At 36.7% G+C, this 18250-nt stretch overlaps 1 protein-coding gene across 2 annotated transcripts in view; it reads right to left on the reverse strand.

Moving 5' to 3' along the window:
* LOC128245671 (uncharacterized) overlaps positions 1-16465 on the reverse strand; it is a 130453-nt gene extending 113988 nt beyond the window's left edge. For both annotated transcript variants that reach the window (XM_052963883.1, XM_052963886.1), the window contains exon 1: positions 16301-16465. The gene's annotated coding sequence lies outside the window, so the exon portion shown is untranslated. The remainder of the gene's footprint in view (positions 1-16300) is intronic.
* Positions 16466-18250: the final 1785 nt, after the last annotated feature.

An 18250-nucleotide genomic window follows, 5' to 3' on the forward strand; every position in this document is an offset into this window, starting at 1 on the left:
TAACCTAGCAACCCCGAATACCATGGTCAATGTTTTACCATTCTTTACCTACCAACCAAGAGTAACATGGTCAATGTTCCCCTTTCCTAATCTACTAACCCAGAATAACATGGTCAATGTTTCCCAATTCCTAACCTACCAACCCAGAATAACATGGTCAATGTTTCCCATTCATAACCTACCAACCCAGAATAACATTGTCAATGTTCCCCATTCCTAACCTACCAACCAAGAATAACATGGTCACTGTTTCCCATTCCTAACCTACTTACCCAGAATAACATTGTCAATGTTTTCCTTTTCCTAACCTACCAACCAAGAATAACATTGTCAATGTTTTCCTTTTCCTAACCTACCAACCAACCAAGAATAACATTGTCAATGTTTTCCTTTTCCTAACCTACCAACCAACCTAGAATAACATTGTCAATGTTTCCCATTCCTAACTTACAAACCCAGAATAACATGGTCAATGTTTCCCATTCTTAACCCAGAATAACATTGTCAATGTTTCCCATTCCTCTCCTACCAACCTAGATTAACATTGTCAATGTTTCCCATTCTTAACCCGGAATAACATGGTCAATGTTTTCCCTTTCCTAACCTACCAACCTAGAATAGCATAGCCCCATTCCTAACCTGCCAACCCAGAATAATATGGTCAATGTTTCCCATTTCTAACCTACTAACCCAGAATAACATGGTCGATGTTTCCCATTCCTAACCTAGAAACCCCGAATACCATGGTCAATGTTTTACCATTCTTAACCTACCAACCCAGAATAACATGGTCAATGTTTTACCATTCTTAACCTACCAACCCAGAATAATATGGTCAATGTTTCCCATTCCTAACCTAGCAACCCTGAATACCATGGTCAATGTTTTACCATTCTTAACCTACCAACCCAGAGTAACATGGTCAAAGTCCCCATTCCTAACCTACCAACCCAGAATAGCATGGTCAATGTTTCCCATTCCTAACCTACCAACCCAGAATACCATGGTCAATGTTTCCCATTCCTAACCTACCAACCCAGAATAACATGGTCAATGTTTCCCATTCCTAACCTACCAACCCAGAATAACATTGTCAAAGTTTTCCTTTTTCTAACCTACCAACCTAGAATAACATTGTCAATGTTTCCCATCCCTAACCTACCAACCCAGAATAATAGAGTCAATGTTTCCCATTCCTAACCTACCAACCCAGAATAACATTGTCAAAGTTTTCCTTTTTCTAACCTAGCAACCCCGAATACCATGGTCAATGTTTCCCATTCCTAACCTACCAACCCAGAATAACATGCTCAATGTTTTCCTATTCTTTACCCACCAACCAAGAATAACATGGTCAGTGTTTCACCATTCCTAACCTACCAACCCAGAATAACATGGTCAATGTTTCACCATTCCTAACCTACCAACCCAGAATAACATGGTCAATGTTTCCCATTGCTAACCTACAAACACAGAATAACATGGTCAATGTTTCCCATTTCTAACCTACCAACCCAGAATAACATGGTTAATGTTTCCCATTCCTAACCTACCAACCAAGAATAACATGGTCACTGTTCCCCATTCCTAACCTACCAACCCAGAATAACATGGTCAGTGTTTCCCCATTCCTAACATACCAACCCAGAATAACATGGTCAGTGTTTCCCATTCCTAACCTACAAACCCAGAATAACATGGTCAGTGTTTCCCCATTCCTAACATACCAACCCAGAATAACATGGTCAATGTTTCCCATTCCTAACCTACCAACCAAGAATAACATGGTCAATGGTTCCCCATTCCTAACCTACCAACCCAGAATAACATGGTCACTGTTCCCCATTTCTAACCTACCAACCCAGAATAACATGGTCAGTGTTCCCCATTTCTAACCTACCAACCAAGAATAACATGGTCAATGTTTCCCATTCCTAACCTACAAACCCAGAATAACATGGTCAATGGTTCCCCATTCCTAACCTACCAACCCAGAATAACATGGTCACTGTTCCCCATTTCTAACCTACCAACCCAGAATAACATGGTCAGTGTTTCCCATTCCTAACCTACCAACCCAGAATAACATGGTCAATGTTTCCCATTCCTAACCTACCAACCCAGAATAACATGGTCAGTGTTTCCCATTCCTAACCTACCAACCCAGAATAACATGGTCAGTGTTTCCCATTCCTAACCTACCAACCCAGAATAACATGGTCAGTGTTTCCCATTCCTAACCTACCAACCCAGAATAACATGGTCAGTGTTTCCAATTCCTAACCTACCAACCCAGAATAACATGCTCAATGTTTCCCATTCCTAACCTACCAACCCAGAATAACATGGTCAATGTTCCCCATTTCTAACCTACCAACCCAGAATAACATGGTCAGTGTTTCCCATTCCTAACCTACCAACCCAGAATAACATGGTCAATGTTTCCCATTCCTAACCTACCAACCCAGAATAACATGGTCAGTGTTTCCCATTCCTAACCTACCAACCCAGAATAACATGGTCAGTGTTTCCCATTCCTAACCTACAAACCCAGAATAACATGGTCAGTGTTTCCTATTCCTAACCTACAAACCCAGAATAACATGGTCAATGTTCCCCATTCCTAACCTACCAACCCAGAATAACATGGTCAGTGTTTCCAATTCCTAACCTACCAACCCAGAATAACATGGTCAGTGTTCCCCATTCCTAACCTACCAACCCAGAATAACATGGTCAGTGTTTCCCATTTCTAACCTACCAACCCAGAATAACATGGTCAGTGTTTCCCATTCCTAACCTACCAACCCAGAATAACATGGTCAGTGTTTCCCATTCCTAACCTACCAACCCAGAATAACATGGTCAGTGTTTCCCATTCCTAATCTACCAACCAAGAATAGCATGGTCAATGTTTCCCATTCCTAGCCTACCAACCAAGAATAACATGGTCAATGGTTCCCCATTCCTAACCTACCAACCCAGAATAACATGGTCACTGTTCCCCATTCCTAACCTACCAACCCAGAATAACATGGTCAGTGTTTCCCATTCCTAACCTACCAACCCAGAATAACATGGTCAATGGTTCCCCATTCCTAACCTACCAACCAAGAATAACATGGTCACTGTTCCCCATTCCTAACCTACCAACCCAGAATAACATGGTCACTGTTCCCCATTCCTAACCTACCAACCCAGAATAACATGGTCAGTGTTTCCCATTCCTAATCTACCAACCAAGAATAACATGGTCACTGTTTCCCATTCCTAACCTACCAACCCAGAATAACATGGTCAATGTTTCCCCATTCCTAATCTACCAACCCAGAATAACATGGTCAATGTTTCCCATTCCTAACCTACAAACCCAGAATAACATGGTCACTGTTCCCCATTCCTAACCTACCAACCCAGAATAACATTGTCAGTGTTTCCCATTCCTAACCTACAAACCCAGAATAACATGGTCAATGTTTCCCATTCCTAACCTACCAACCCAGAATAACATTGTCAGTGTTTCCCATTCCTTACATACCAACCAAAAATAACATGGTCCATGTTTCCAATTCATAACCTACAAACCCAGAATAACATGGTGACTGTTCCCCATTCCTAACCTACAAACCCAGAATAACATGGTCAAAGTTTCCCCATTCCTAACCTACCAACCCAGAATAACATGGTCAGTGTTTCCCATTCCTTACATACCAACCAAGAATAACATGGTCACTGTTCCACATTCCTAACCTACAAACTCAGAATAACATGGTCAAAGTTTTCCTTTTTCTAACCTAGCAACCCAGAATAACATGGTAAATGTTTCCCATTCCTAACCTACCAACCAAGAATAACATGGTCACTGTTCCCCATTCCTAACCTACAAACCCAGAATAACATGGTCAAAGTTTCCCCATTCCTAACCTACCAACCCAGAATAACATGGTCAGTGTTTCCCATTCCTTACATACCAACCCAAAATAACATGGTCCATGTTTCCCATTCCTAACCTACAAACCTAGAATAACGTGGTCAATGTTTCCCATTTCTTACCTTTAAACCCAGAATATCATGGTCCATGTTCTCCATTCCTAACATACCAACCCAGAATAACATGGTCAATGTTTCCCATTTCTAACCTACCAACCCTGAATAACATGGTCAATGTTTCCCCATTCCTAACCTACCAACCCAGAATAACATGGTCAATGTTTCCTCATTCATAACCTACCAACCCAGAATAACATGGTCCATGTTCTCCATTCCTAACATACCAACCCAGAATAACATGGTCAATGTTTCCCATTGCTAACCTACCAACCCAGAATAACATGGTCAATGTTTCCCATTTCTTACCTTTAAACCCAGAATAACATGGTCCATGTTCTCCATTCCTAACCTACCAACCCAGAATACCATGCTTAATGTTTCCCCATTCCTAACCTACAAACCCAGAATAACATGGAAAATTCCTAACCTACCAACCCAGAATAACATGGTCAATGTTTCCCATTCCTAACCTACCAACCCAAAATAACATGGTTAATGTTTCCCATTCCTAACCTACCAACCCAGAATAACATGGTCAATGTTTCCCATTCCTAACCTACCAACCCAGAATAACATGGTCACTGTTTCCCATTCCTAACCTACCAACCCAGAATAACATGGTCAATGTTTCCCCATTCCTAATCTACCAACCCAGAATAACATGGTCACTGTTTCCCATTCCTAACCTACCAACCCAGAATAACATGGTCAGTGTTTCCCATTCTTAACCTACCAACCCAGAATAACATGGTCAGTGTTTCCCATTCCTAATCTACCAACCAAGAATAACATGGTCAGTGTTTCCCATTCCTAACCTACCAACCAAGAATAACATGGTCAGTGTTTCCCATTCCTAACCTACCAACCAAGAATAACATGGTCAGTGTTTCCCATTCCTAATCTACCAACCAAGAATAACATGGTCAGTGTTTCCCATTCCTAATCTACCAACCAAGAATACCATGGTCAATGTTTCCCATTCCTAACCTACCAACCCTGAATAACATGCTTAATGTTTCCCCATTCCTAACCTACCAACCCAGAATAACATGGTCAATGTTTCCCCATTCCTAATCTACCAACCCAGAATAACATGCTTAATGTTTCCCCATTCCTAATCTACCAACCCAGAATAACATGGTCAATGTTTCCCCATTCCTAACCTACCAACCAAGAATAACATGGTCAGTGTTTCCCATTCCTAACCTACCAACCAAGAATAACATGGTCAGTGTTTCCCATTCCTAACCTACAAACCCAGAATAACATGGTCAATGTTTCCCCATTCCTAATCTACCAACCCAGAATAACATGGTCAAAGTTTCCCCATTCCTAATCTACCAACCCAGAATAACATGTTCAATGTTTCCCCATTCCTAACCCACAAACCCAGAATAACATGCTCAATGTTTCCCCATTCCTAATCTACCAACCCAGAATAACATGGTCAATGTTTCCCATTCCTAATCTACCAACCCAAAATAACATGGTCAATGTTTCCCATTGCTAACCTACCAACCCAGAATAACATGGTCAATGTTTCCCATTCCTAACCTACCAACCCAGAATAACATGCTTAATGTTTCCCCATTCCTAATCTACCAACCCAGAATAACATGGTCAATGTTTCCCCATTCCTAATCTACCAACCCAGAATAACATGCTCAATGTTTCCCCATTCCTAATCTACCAACCCAGAATAACATGGTCAATGTTTCCCCATTCCTAATCTACCAACCCAGAATAACATGGTCAATGTTTCCCCATTCCTAATCTACCAACCCAGAATAACATGGTTAATGTTTCCCCATTCCTAATCTACCAACCCAGAATAATATGCTCAATGTTTCCCATTGCTAACCTACCTACCCAGAAAAACATGGTCAATGTTCCCTATTCTTAACCTTTTTCTTAAGACAGATTATCAAAACAATTAAAAACTTATAAAGCTTCAGAGTAAAACAGTAGATTTAATCTCAGCTTTGAATTGAGGACTTTGGTGATATTTGTTGAAACTGGAGATCATAGTTGATCATAGTTAAAAATTAAGATCGTAGTTAAAAATTGAGATCTTAGTTTAAAATTGTGATCATGGTTTATTGTTGACATTTGTGCAGCTAAACAGATTTAAGGTTATTGAAGCTATGACTAATATGCTTTATGGAATAGAGGACCCATTTTAGTATACAAAGTTATTCTATTTTTAGCATCATCTAGGAAGTCTTTAAATGGCCTCCATCCCTGGAATGCGGAGGAATTCGGTGTGTGTGTGGGGGGGGGGGGGGGCGGGCGGGGGGAGTGGGGTAGAGGTTTTAGCATCATCTGTGAGCAGTCTTAAAATGGCTATTTAAAAGTCCCCATCCCTGGAAGGTCGAGGAGTTGGGCAGGGGTAGGGGTGTTAAATCTTTTTTGTCACCACTTAGACATGACATTTACGCTCAGAAGCACTCAACAAGTATGACCCATGCGTACTGATATCTTGCAAGATTGTACTTTGAGATATAGGCATGTGCGTATGACAGTCAAGAGAATCCTGCTAAGGTATGATTTCATTATATCAGAATTTCAGAAAGTACATTTGGACTTTTTGTACTGATGATCAGCGGTTGCTTTATTTTTTTTGCTTAGCATGATTACAAATATATTTTCTTCCTTATTTTCGAATTTTATGTAAGTTTTTATATTTTGAAATATATTATATATCACCTTGGTGTACTCTTTTCAATTTCAAAGCATATATAATTAAAATCTGCATGTTATTTTGGAATTTTATGTAAGTTTTTATATTTTGAAATATATTATATATCACCTTGGTGTACTCTTTTCAATGTCAAAGCATATATAATTAAAATCTACATGTTGTATTGAATTATATGTTAGTTTTTACATTTTAAAATATATTAAATATCACCTTGGTGATAATTTTGATTGCTGTATAATTGTTGAATCCGACTTTCAATATCATTTCGACTTCAAAGTCAGGTGCCTCAGTTATCAACCACAATTGTGTTTGTATGGAGGACATTTGCCTTCGGGGACAAACTTACTCAAGAAGCAAATATGTGCATATCGACATAAATACCTGGGGGGGGGGGGATTTGTTTCATGTCTGAAGGTGGGGCAAATTTGATTTAATAGGTTTTTCTTCATGTCGTATAAATGAAAAATATTATTTGCCTCTAGTTGGTATTCAACAAAACACCTCTTAAATGGAAAAGAAATTATAAAACAAAAATAAGTATTTATTTCATTGACATTTTTTTTTTTTAATTCGACAGAGAGTTGTTTTTAAAAAAGGACAGAAATGATTCCAACAACATGTTTATATATGATTTATGTAAAATGAAATAACCTTTGGCAATTTAGTCTTTCTCGGAAACTATGACTATAAAAATTACGTGCTAATTTTTAAACTATCAAAAAACAGTAAAATAAAAAGCTTTCACACTTGAAATCACACTTGATTCTTATTTTGTTTTTTCATTTTCTTAACAGTTAAACAAACTTGAACAAATACAGTTTTCGAGTTATGACAGTTTTACACTTATTTTAAGAGGTTACATGAGTGTCACACAAGTGCCCTAAAATTACTAAAAACACAATACCACTTAGCGAATTGTAATAACATTTTAATTTACCTAACAGACCTTTCTTTTATACATCAGCTATTTTGGCTTTGTTTATGTCATGAGTATAATGTTTAACGTATTACGCAACACAAACAAGGTATTTTACATAAAATATTTATCATTTTCGATTGCCCAAAAAATGCGTTGAAAAATGACTTTTAACTCCCAAATATTACTCTAAGCGAAATTATTCCAGAGTGCAAGAGTTCGGCATACACTTCCAACCATGTCATTTTTGCAGATTTTGCTATGCGCTGCCATTTTTCCTGACGGTGGATGTTATCTGCTTAATCTATTTTCACAATACCCCGCGATAGAAGCAAATCGCACGCCGTGTTCATTACTATTATTTGGCCCACATTCACCCGCGTTGAGTCAAGGCTACACACAGCTCTGTGAAGTGTTAATTCACGGTATTTAAGGTACCTGTTTCTATTTTCTGAAGGCTTTTTCTTTGCAATATACTTATGCACCAGTCAAGTGTAACCATGAGCCCCGCCCCAGGTCCAGGGAATAGCGGGCACTTTGACTTACGGTCAAGCCAATCCCAGGTAAAATCCCCGACCTGCGGGGACAAACTGGTGGAAAAGAAAAGTCCATTAAGCCAAGTTCCCCAAGGACATCTAAGGTAACGCCCATTCCCCGCTTTTTTTTTTGGTGCGAAAACAAAACCACCACATTCACTTGGCACTGTGGGGTCACCTGGAAGGAAAAACATGACCCATTTCCCCCCATTTTCCCCGGTATACCCCCAGACCTGGGGAGAGGGGGCATGGTCACAATTGACATGTGCATACCCTTACCCAATATACTTATACTTGACAATGATTTAGCATAAACATTGATAAATGCTTAACACCCCAAAACAGGCTATTTCTCTTTTAAAAGATGTTTGGAAAATCATGACTGAAAGTGACTGGGGTCAAACATGCGTTCACAGCTCATGGTTGAATGCTTTCTTGACTCGTTTTCTGTGGAAAATTCCCCAAAAAATCATTAGCTATTTTTTAACTACCTTTAGTAAATAACATATAATAATACAATTCATTATATTGATCATGCACATGACGTCAGAGTTCATGGTTCAGAATGGTGTAAAATGTCAGCTGTGTTATGATGAAATGCAGAGGCAATATATCAAAATGATTCAATGTTTATTATTAACAAGTCAAGACAATATTGATTTGGCGTTTACACACACATATACAAATTAAGCGCACATAAAAACTTAATGTGACTAACAACGTACATAAACATTAAAACGAATAACTTCTAAACAAGAAATAATTATTTCTTGCTTATCTCATTAGTCGCGGCGTTCCGCCGTGGGATTATTAAATCGGATGTCCTTACGGGGTAGCATTATGTTGGCTACCACAGAACAATTCCCCTGCAAGATTTACCACCCTGATGCAATCCCTCGAGCCGCAACATTTTTTTTTTGCAAAAACACATGATTGGTAGTGTATAAATGCTGTGTATGTGACTAATGAATAAAATATAGAACATGGATGAATGATCCAATCCATTCACTTTAAAATACTTGACACACCACCTTAAACAAACAACAAGAGTGGCGAGTGGGAAGACAATTTATAATGCTCTTATATTGTTTTACAGTTAAAAAGGGGCCTAACTCATTTCTAAAGCCAGAGTTATGGCCCTTGCTATACATGTGTATATTGTCTCTGGCAACATGTGTACCAAGTTTCATTTGAACATCTCAAGTGATTTTTTGATAACAGCAATGTATAAATAGCTTTTGCTGACAATGCTGGCAGTAAAGTTTTATGGCAATACTCAACTATCAGATGAGCTTAAAAGGTTTGGCAACAGACCATTTAGCATATAGTTAAATACACCTCTGAGGAGCCTATTGCATAATGTTGCAAACCGTAACTCTGCCTACAGGATTCTATCACCTACGTAAGTCAAAAGGTTTAAATTTTCAATTAGTGTCTGTCTCCCTTAGTTGAAGTTCAGGGATTTCCATTGGTTTGAAAGTAGCTGTATAATTGTTAAAAGTAGGCGGGAATCATGGGGGTCCTCCCACATTTTGAAAATGTACAAATTATGAAATGTACAAAAGTGCGTTTTCTACGTCAATTTTTCCACAAATTCATAATTTTAGGTATGCAAGATAAAATATCAATCATGTTTTTCCAGTCCGGATCGAAAAATCCGACCCTCGGGCATGCTGCGTGACTGGTAACTCGGCAAGCCTCGTTACCAGCTTACGCACGTGCTCTCGGGTCGGATTTTTCTATCCGTACCGGAAACACATGATAGATACTTATAGTGTTGGATACTAGGGAGTGAAAAATAAATAAATGTTTTTTCAAAACCAGCTGAGCTACAAGAGAACTCAAAACAAGTCTGGTAAAACTGAATTGGGAAATTGCCAAATTTACAATAGATATTTAACAAAAAATATGGAAAATAAGTTTTTGTCTGGAAACAGTTGAAAGCCTTTCGCATGTCTGAGTGTAAGAGAAGTGGTCAGGAATATGTTTTGATAGGCTGTATTGGCTTCCTCGAAGTTAAGAATTAAAGTTGTGTGAACAAGTGTAGATGCAAACGGATATAAGAATATTCGATCGAACATTTGGTATTCGAATATCAAAATTGGTATTCAAATCCATGTCGATCCGCTCTATCTTCGCCTTGTTTACAAATAAGAATGCTGTGAAATTGAATATTTGTTGGTTCTTTAAAGTATTTGCTTTTTGATGGGATTTGTTCTAAAAATGGGGAATTTCAGAGGCTAATTTGGGGAAGAAATAGCGTTTGTCGCTCGAAGAAGTAGCTGGGTACCCGCCACAACAAAGAAGCGTTAAAAGGCGCTGGTTATTACTTTCGCGAATAATACAACTTCTAAAAGATTCATTTTGGTAATCGAATATTCAAGGAATAAATAATGAATATATTTTGCCATTTATTGACATCCCCAGTGTGAACATTTAATGAAAAGAGCTTTAACACTGTACAGAACAGGAGTATATTTCTCAGAAAAGCCCTAAGCGATAACAAGACTAAACAGACCTTACCACACTTTTGAATAAAACAAAAGTAAAATAGCTGGAATTCAGTCAACGTAGTGGGTTAAGCACTCAAATTTAACACAAAAAGGGTAGTCTTATTTTTTGACCCCAAAATGTAGTTCATTGTCAGTTTAGATGAGTAGGTCAATAGGTTATTGAGTTAAGGTTAATAGGTCATTGAGTATATGCTTATAGGTCATTGAGTAAAGGCTAATAGGTCATTGAGTATAGGTAAATAGGTCATTGAGTAAAGGCTAATAGGTCATTGAGTTTAGGTCATTAGATCAGTGAGTAAAGGCTAATAGGTCATTGAGTAAAGGTGAATAGGTCATTGAGTATAGGCTAATAGGTATTTGAGTATTAAGGCTAATAAGTTATTGAGTATAGGCTAATATGTCAGTGAGTAAAGGCTAATAGGTCATTGAGTAAAGGTGAATAGGTCATTAAGTATAGGCTAATAGGTCATTGAGTATAGGCTAATAGGTATTTGAGTATTAAGGCTAATAGGTCATTGAGTAAAGGTGAATAGGTCATTAAGTATAGGCTAATAGGTCATTGAGTATCGGCTAATAGGTATTTGAGTATTAAGGCTAATAGGTCATTGAGTAAAGGCTAATAGGTCATTGAGTATAGATTAATAGGTCATTGAGTATATGTTAATAGGTCATTGAGTATAGGTTAATAGGTCATTGAGTATAGGCTAATAGGTCATTGAGTATAGGTTAATAGGTCATTGAGTATAGGCTAATAGGTCATTGAGTAAAGGTTAATAGATCATTGAGTATAGGCTAATAGGTCATTGTGTAAAGGCTGATAGGTCATTGAGTTAAGGTGAATAGGTCATTAAGTATAGGCTAATAGGTCATTGAGTATAGGTTAATAGGTCATTGAGTATAGATTTATAGGTCATTGAGTATAGGCTAATAGGTCATTGAGTATAGATTTATAGGTCATTGAGTATAGGTTAATAGGTCATTGAGTATAGGCTAATAGGTCATTGAGTAAAGGTTAATAGATCATTGAGTATAGGCTAATAGGTCATTGTGTAAAGGCTGATAGGTCATTGAGTTAAGGTGAATAGGTCATTAAGTATAGGCTAATAGGTCATTGAGTATAGGTTAATAGGTCATTGAGTATCGGCTAATAGGTATTTGAGTATTAAGGCTAATAGGTCATTGAGTTAAGGTGAATAGGTCATTGAGTATAGGCTAATAGGTCATTGAGTATAGGTTAATAGGTCATTGAGTATCGGCTAATAGGTATTTGAGTATTAAGGCTAATAGGTCATTGAGTTAAGGTGAATAGGTCATTGAGTATAGATTTATAGGTCATTGAGTATATGTTAATAGGTCATTGAGTATAGGTTAATAGGTCATTGAGTATAGGCTAATAGGTCATTGAGTATAGGTTAATAGGTCATTGAGTATAGGCTAATAGGTCATTGAGTAAAGGTTAATAGGTATTTGAGTAAAGGCTAATAGGTCATTGAGTATAGATTTATAGGTCATTGAGTATAGGCTAATAGGCCATGGATAATAGGCTAATAGGTCATTGAGTATAGGTTAATAGGTCATTGAGTATAGGCTAATAGGTCATTGAGTATAGGCTAATAGGTCATTGAGTATCGGCTAATAGGTATTTGAGTAAAGGCTAATAGGTCATTGAGTATAGATTTATAGGTCATTGAGTATATGTTAATAGGTCATTGAGTATAGGTTAATAGGTCATTGAGTATAGGCTAATAGGTCATTGAGTATAGGTTAATAGGTCATTGAGTATAGGCTAATAGGTCATTGAGTAAAGGTTAATAGATCATTGAGTATAGGCTAATAGGTCATTGTGTAAAGGCTGATAGGTCATTGAGTTAAGGTTAATAGGTCATTAATTATAGGCTAATAGGTCATTGAGTATAGATGAGTAGGTCATTGAGTATAGGTTGATATGTCATTGAGTATAGGCTAATAGGTCATTGAGTATAGGCTAATAGGTCATTGAGTATAGGCTTATAGGTCATTGAGTATAGATTTATAGGTCATTGAGTATAGGCTAATAGGCCATGGATAATAGGCTAATAGGTCATTGAGTATAGGTTAATAGGTCATTGAGTATAGGCTAATAGGTCATTGAGTATAGGTTAATAGGTCATTGAGTATAGGCTAATAGGTCATTGAGTATCGGCTAATAGGTATTTGAGTAAAGGCTAATAGGTCATTGAGTATAGATTTATAGGTCATTGAGTATATGTTAATAGGTCATTGAGTATAGGTTAATAGGTCATTGAGTATAGGCTAATAGGTCATTGAGTATAGGTTAATAGGTCATTGAGTATAGGCTAATAGGTCATTGAGTAAAGGTTAATAGATCATTGAGTATAGGCTAATAGGTCATTGTGTAAAGGCTGATAGGTCATTGAGTTAAGGTTAATAGGTCATTAATTATAGGCTAATAGGTCATTGAGTATAGATGAGTAGGTCATTGAGTATAGGTTGATATGTCATTGAGTATAGGCTAATAGGTCATTGAGTATAGGCTAATAGGTCATTGAGTATAGGCTAATAGGTCATTTATTATAGGCTAATAGGTCAATGAGTATAGGCTAATAGGTCATTGAGTATAGGCTTATAGGTCATTGAGTATAGGCTGATAGGTCATTGAGTATAGGCTAAAAGGTCATTAATTATAGGCTAATAGGTCATTGAGTAAAGGTTACTAGGTTATTGAGTAAAGGCTAATGGGTCATTTATTATAGGCTAATAGGTCAATGAGTATAGGCTAATAGGTCATTGAGTATAGGCTAATAGGTCATTGAGTATAGGCTGATAGGTCATTGAGTATAGGCTAAAAGGTCATTAATTATAGGCTAATAGGTCATTGAGTAAAGGCTAATAGGTTATTGAGTAAAGGCTAATGGGTCATTGAGTATAGGCTAATAGGCCATGGATAATAGGCTAATAGGTCATTGAGTATAGGCTAATAGGTCATTGAGTATAGGCTAATAGGTCATTGAGTATAGGCTAATAGGTCAATGAGTATAAGCTAATAGTTTATTGAGTATAGGCCAATAGGTCATTGAGTGTAGGTCAATAGGTAATTGAGAATAGGCTTAAAGGTCATTGTGCGTAGCTAAATAAGTCATTAAGTAAATGCTGATAGGTCAATAAGTATAGACTAATAAATCATTGAGTCTAGACTAATAGTTCATTGAGTATGGTCAATAGGTAATCGAGTATAGCCTAGTAGGTCATGGAATATAAATAAATAGGTCATGGATGATAGGTTAATAGGTCATTGAGTATAGGCTAATAGATAATGGAGTATAGGCTAATAGGTCATTGAGTATAGGTTAATAGGTCATTGAGTATAGGTTAATAGGTCATTGAGTACAGGTGAATAGGTCATTGAGTATAGGTTAATAGGTCATTGAGTATAGGTCAATAGGTCATTGAGTATAGGTTAATAGGTCATTGGGTATAGGTGAATAGGTCATTGAGAATAGTCATGTAGGTCATTGCGTATAATTTCATGCTAATAGGCCATTAGGTATAGGCTATTGAATATAGTCTAATAGGTTGAAGAGTATCTAGGTCTAAAGGTTATTTAGAATAGGCTAATGGTTTACAGTGTAGTATAGGCTAACCGGCTATTTTGGATAAGCTTTTAAGTCATTTAGTATAGGTTAATAGGTTGTTGGGTATAGGTATACAGGGTATATAAGTGATTTAATATATGTATATAGGGTTAATAGGTAATAGAGTGAAGGAATTTAGGGTTGATAGGTTATTGAGTATAGGTATATAGGGTTATTAGTTGTTTAAAGCTGCACTCTTACAGATATACCATTTTTACAACGTCTTTATTTTTTTGTCTGGGAAAGTGGCATGAATATCTGCAAACCAATGATACAAGATTGCTGACAAAAAATCAGATCGTAGATTTTGATATTTACATTCGAAAATTAATGTTTTATGGCTTAAACTGCAACTAACAGTTTAAGAAAAATGCTTAAAACATACATATCTGAACTGTTTTTGTCATCTGTCTTATATACCTGGTTTTCATGGATTTTTGCAAAAATTGGCTCGTAGCATGACAAAAAGTAAAAAAGTTGTCAAAACGTTCAATCTGTGAGAGTGCAGTTTTAATATTGGTTAACAGGTTATTGAGTAAAGGAATCAAGGGTCTTTAGAAAATTGAGTCTTGTATCATAGCAATGGGTTCATGCCAATAAGGTATCAAAACCTATATTGAATGTTAACCTTACTTTAGGTTATTGATTATAGATCTGTATTTGCTTTGCTTGTGCTGTAGTTTCATTTTCAAGAATGTGATATTACAAATGAAACAGGTGGATTTTCTCATTTAGGTTTTTTATAAATGTTTTTACCCAGAAGAAAATAATGGATGATTATAATTATACTACTGCTGCAAACTCATGTATATTTGCATGGACTAATTTCACTCTTTAGATGTGAAGCTTAATGAAAAAAAGTTTTATCTATAAAATTGTTAGACATTGCCCAAAACTCATTTAAACAAGGAATATGGGGTAATTGTCTTTGAAGATTATAAAAATGTTTATAATTGGGGGCGTACTCCGCCCCGCCTCTTTCTGGTATGTGTTATTCAGGGCCTTTTTAAGAAGAATTTCCACAGACTCAAGAGAGTGGTAGAAGAGACTTAATTTGGCATTATTCAAAATAGAAAAATATTATTCATTAAGTAGGATTTGTTTAAAAATTGAAGGGAGTAGTAGATATGCAAGGGTGGGGGTCGGGGTGTCTCGAGGTGGGTGGGGTCTTAATTGGTGGGGGTGTCTGGAGGAGGGGTCTTAGGAGGCAGGTGGGTGGGGTGTCTGGAGTGGGAGTCAGGGATGTCTGGAGGGGGGTCCTGGGGGAAGGTGGGTGGGGTGGTGGGTGGGGTGTCAGGAGGGGTGTCTTAGGGGGCAGGTGGGTGGGGTGTCAGGAGGGGTGTCTTAGGGGGCAGGCGGGTGGGGTGTCTGGAGGGGGGTCTTAGGGGACAGGCGGGTGGGGTGTCGAGAAGAGGGGTCCTGCGGGGGCGGGGGAGGGTGTGGGGGGGCGGCTGCTACGGTGTTTCAATTTCCTTAAATATCTGAAAAACTTAAGATGGGTATAATATGATTTACACTCTCATCATCAAATAAACCTCATTAAAATCATCTTTAAATAATCCCTTTGCCATATTATGGCTCAATGCTTTTTTCACAGGGTTATTTAAACCCTGTTCAAAATTTAAGCTTTAAACTTAAATCAAACATTCTAAACTCATGTGAACCTTTTTTCTATTGACCTTAGTGTTGAGGTGTCTTTTAAATCAATCAGTGTTTTAAGAAAATGTAAACATTACAAAGAATATAATCTTCTCTTAAATTATACATTATCTATAGATTAATATAATATGTACATACATAATTACTTATATCACCATGCTGACTATAGATTGAGCTCAGCTTTAAAATAAGATATATCAACATAAGAACTTTAATATATTTTTTAATGAACATGCCTTTATAAAAGATAAATTAACTTCCTCCCCTAAAAAAAATCATAGTTTAAAACTTACAAAATCTGGATCAAGTCTTCACATATAAATCCACTTAATGTTTTTTTATAAATGAATTCTGACTGTCTTTCACCTGAGCATTTTTGTGCACAGCAAATTCACTGCATAAATAAATAATGTCGATTTTTTTTATAGATCTGTAATCTGTGAGACTGCATTTTCAGCTTTTAACATCTATACTAGCTGGCTTGAATATTTAAAAAGCAGACAGGGAGGGTATAGCATGCGATTTTTAATGCATGCATAACTTTTTTTATGCATCAGGTTTTTTATGCACATTACTTTCAAGCTAAATGGCTTGGTATAAATTTAGCTTGGTCGTAAATACAACGCAAATAAAACACAGGCTGCGTTAAATTGCATATTGCAGAAAAAGAAAGGTTTTTTACATTGTACAAATTACATAATTTGGCGTGGTTCCAATTCTATTTTTTTCTGCAGAAAGCTGCATCTGCTGCATAAGCAGACGACAGTTAGTTGCAGCAGACGACTTTTTTTTTTCTCCAACAAAACCCTGCATGTGCAAGCATCTAAGAGAGGCAGACTATTTTTCCAGCAGACGACAAAATGTGTTTTTTCAATGGAGAATAATAAAATGCATTGTGCAACGATATCGACTTACAGACGATATTTTTCGCACAAAAGAAGTTGAGAAGTGAAAATGTTTAAGATGCACACCTAGTGGGATTTTTATGCAAATGTGTCTGGCATTAAAATACTGATTTATAAGAAAGTGCTCATCTCATGCAATTTTTAAGGCAGGTTTTTGCATAAATAATGTTATTCTTAATGCAGATTTAAAAACATGCTTCACTTAGACAGACAAAAATGTAATAAAAAGCCGTGCATCTTTCAAAATGTCAACTGACTAGGCCGTATGCATCTTCACAAAAATCACATGTCAAGGCATGTTACATTCACTGCGTGGCATAAACGAAGCAGACAGGAAAAGACCGCCAAACTCAATGTTACAACCTGTCGCCTGCGGCTTATTCAAAAACGTGCCAAAATGATTTATTCTAAACATATTTCTGTATGTTTCATACATTTAATTGGTTGATTTATTTGTAATCGCTATAAAAAAATATTTATATACTGTCTAATTTCAAGTATAATTAACTGGCCTATAGGCCATGTAGGCTGCGGCTTACACTTCCTTTTCCAAAAAGAGAAAATAAAAAAATGCCAGACATATACATTTTAAGGTTCTAAAGTAAAATGTATGGAAATCTGTGTACTTGTAAATATAATTACTAGTAGGAAATCTTCACCAAAATACAACTCTAAAAATCCAGCTCAAAACAAGTTTGTGACAAAAATGGGCCTTCACATTATATTTAGCCAAACTATGCCTCTATTTCTACATTTTAGTCTCTATAAAATGGTCATTAAGTGTGAAAGCAGAGCTTTTCCATAACCTGTTTTGGATCACTCTTTAACTGCTATGAGCGTGTAACCTGACTCTCATGAGTACCAAATAAAAATTTAAACCCCTTGAATACTGCATACCAAACATGAAGACTGCCACATGTCTGCTTTTCAGTGGAAAATGGGCAACAAGTCAACAATGAAATTATTTAAGCCAGATTTATGGGCCTTATTTAATATGTTGGCATTCTCTCCAGACAATCACTAGCAATTAACATATTTACTAAGTTTCGTGTGAATATATTAAATTGTTATATTGTTTAAGCCAGAGTTATGGGCCTTATTTAATATGTTGGCATTCTCTCCAGACAATCGGTAGCAACATATTTACTAAGTTTCATGTGAATATATTAAATTGTTATATTGTTTAAGCCAAAGTTATGGGCCTTATTTAATATGTTGTCATTCTCTCCAGACAATCAGTAGCAACATATTTACAAAGTTTCATGTGCATATATTAAATTGTTATATTGTTTTAGCCAGAGTTATGGGCCTTATTTAATATGTTGGCATTCTCTCCAG

Source organism: Mya arenaria, chromosome 9 (genome assembly GCF_026914265.1).
Source record: "Mya arenaria isolate MELC-2E11 chromosome 9, ASM2691426v1".
NCBI lineage: Eukaryota > Metazoa > Mollusca > Bivalvia > Myida > Myidae > Mya > Mya arenaria.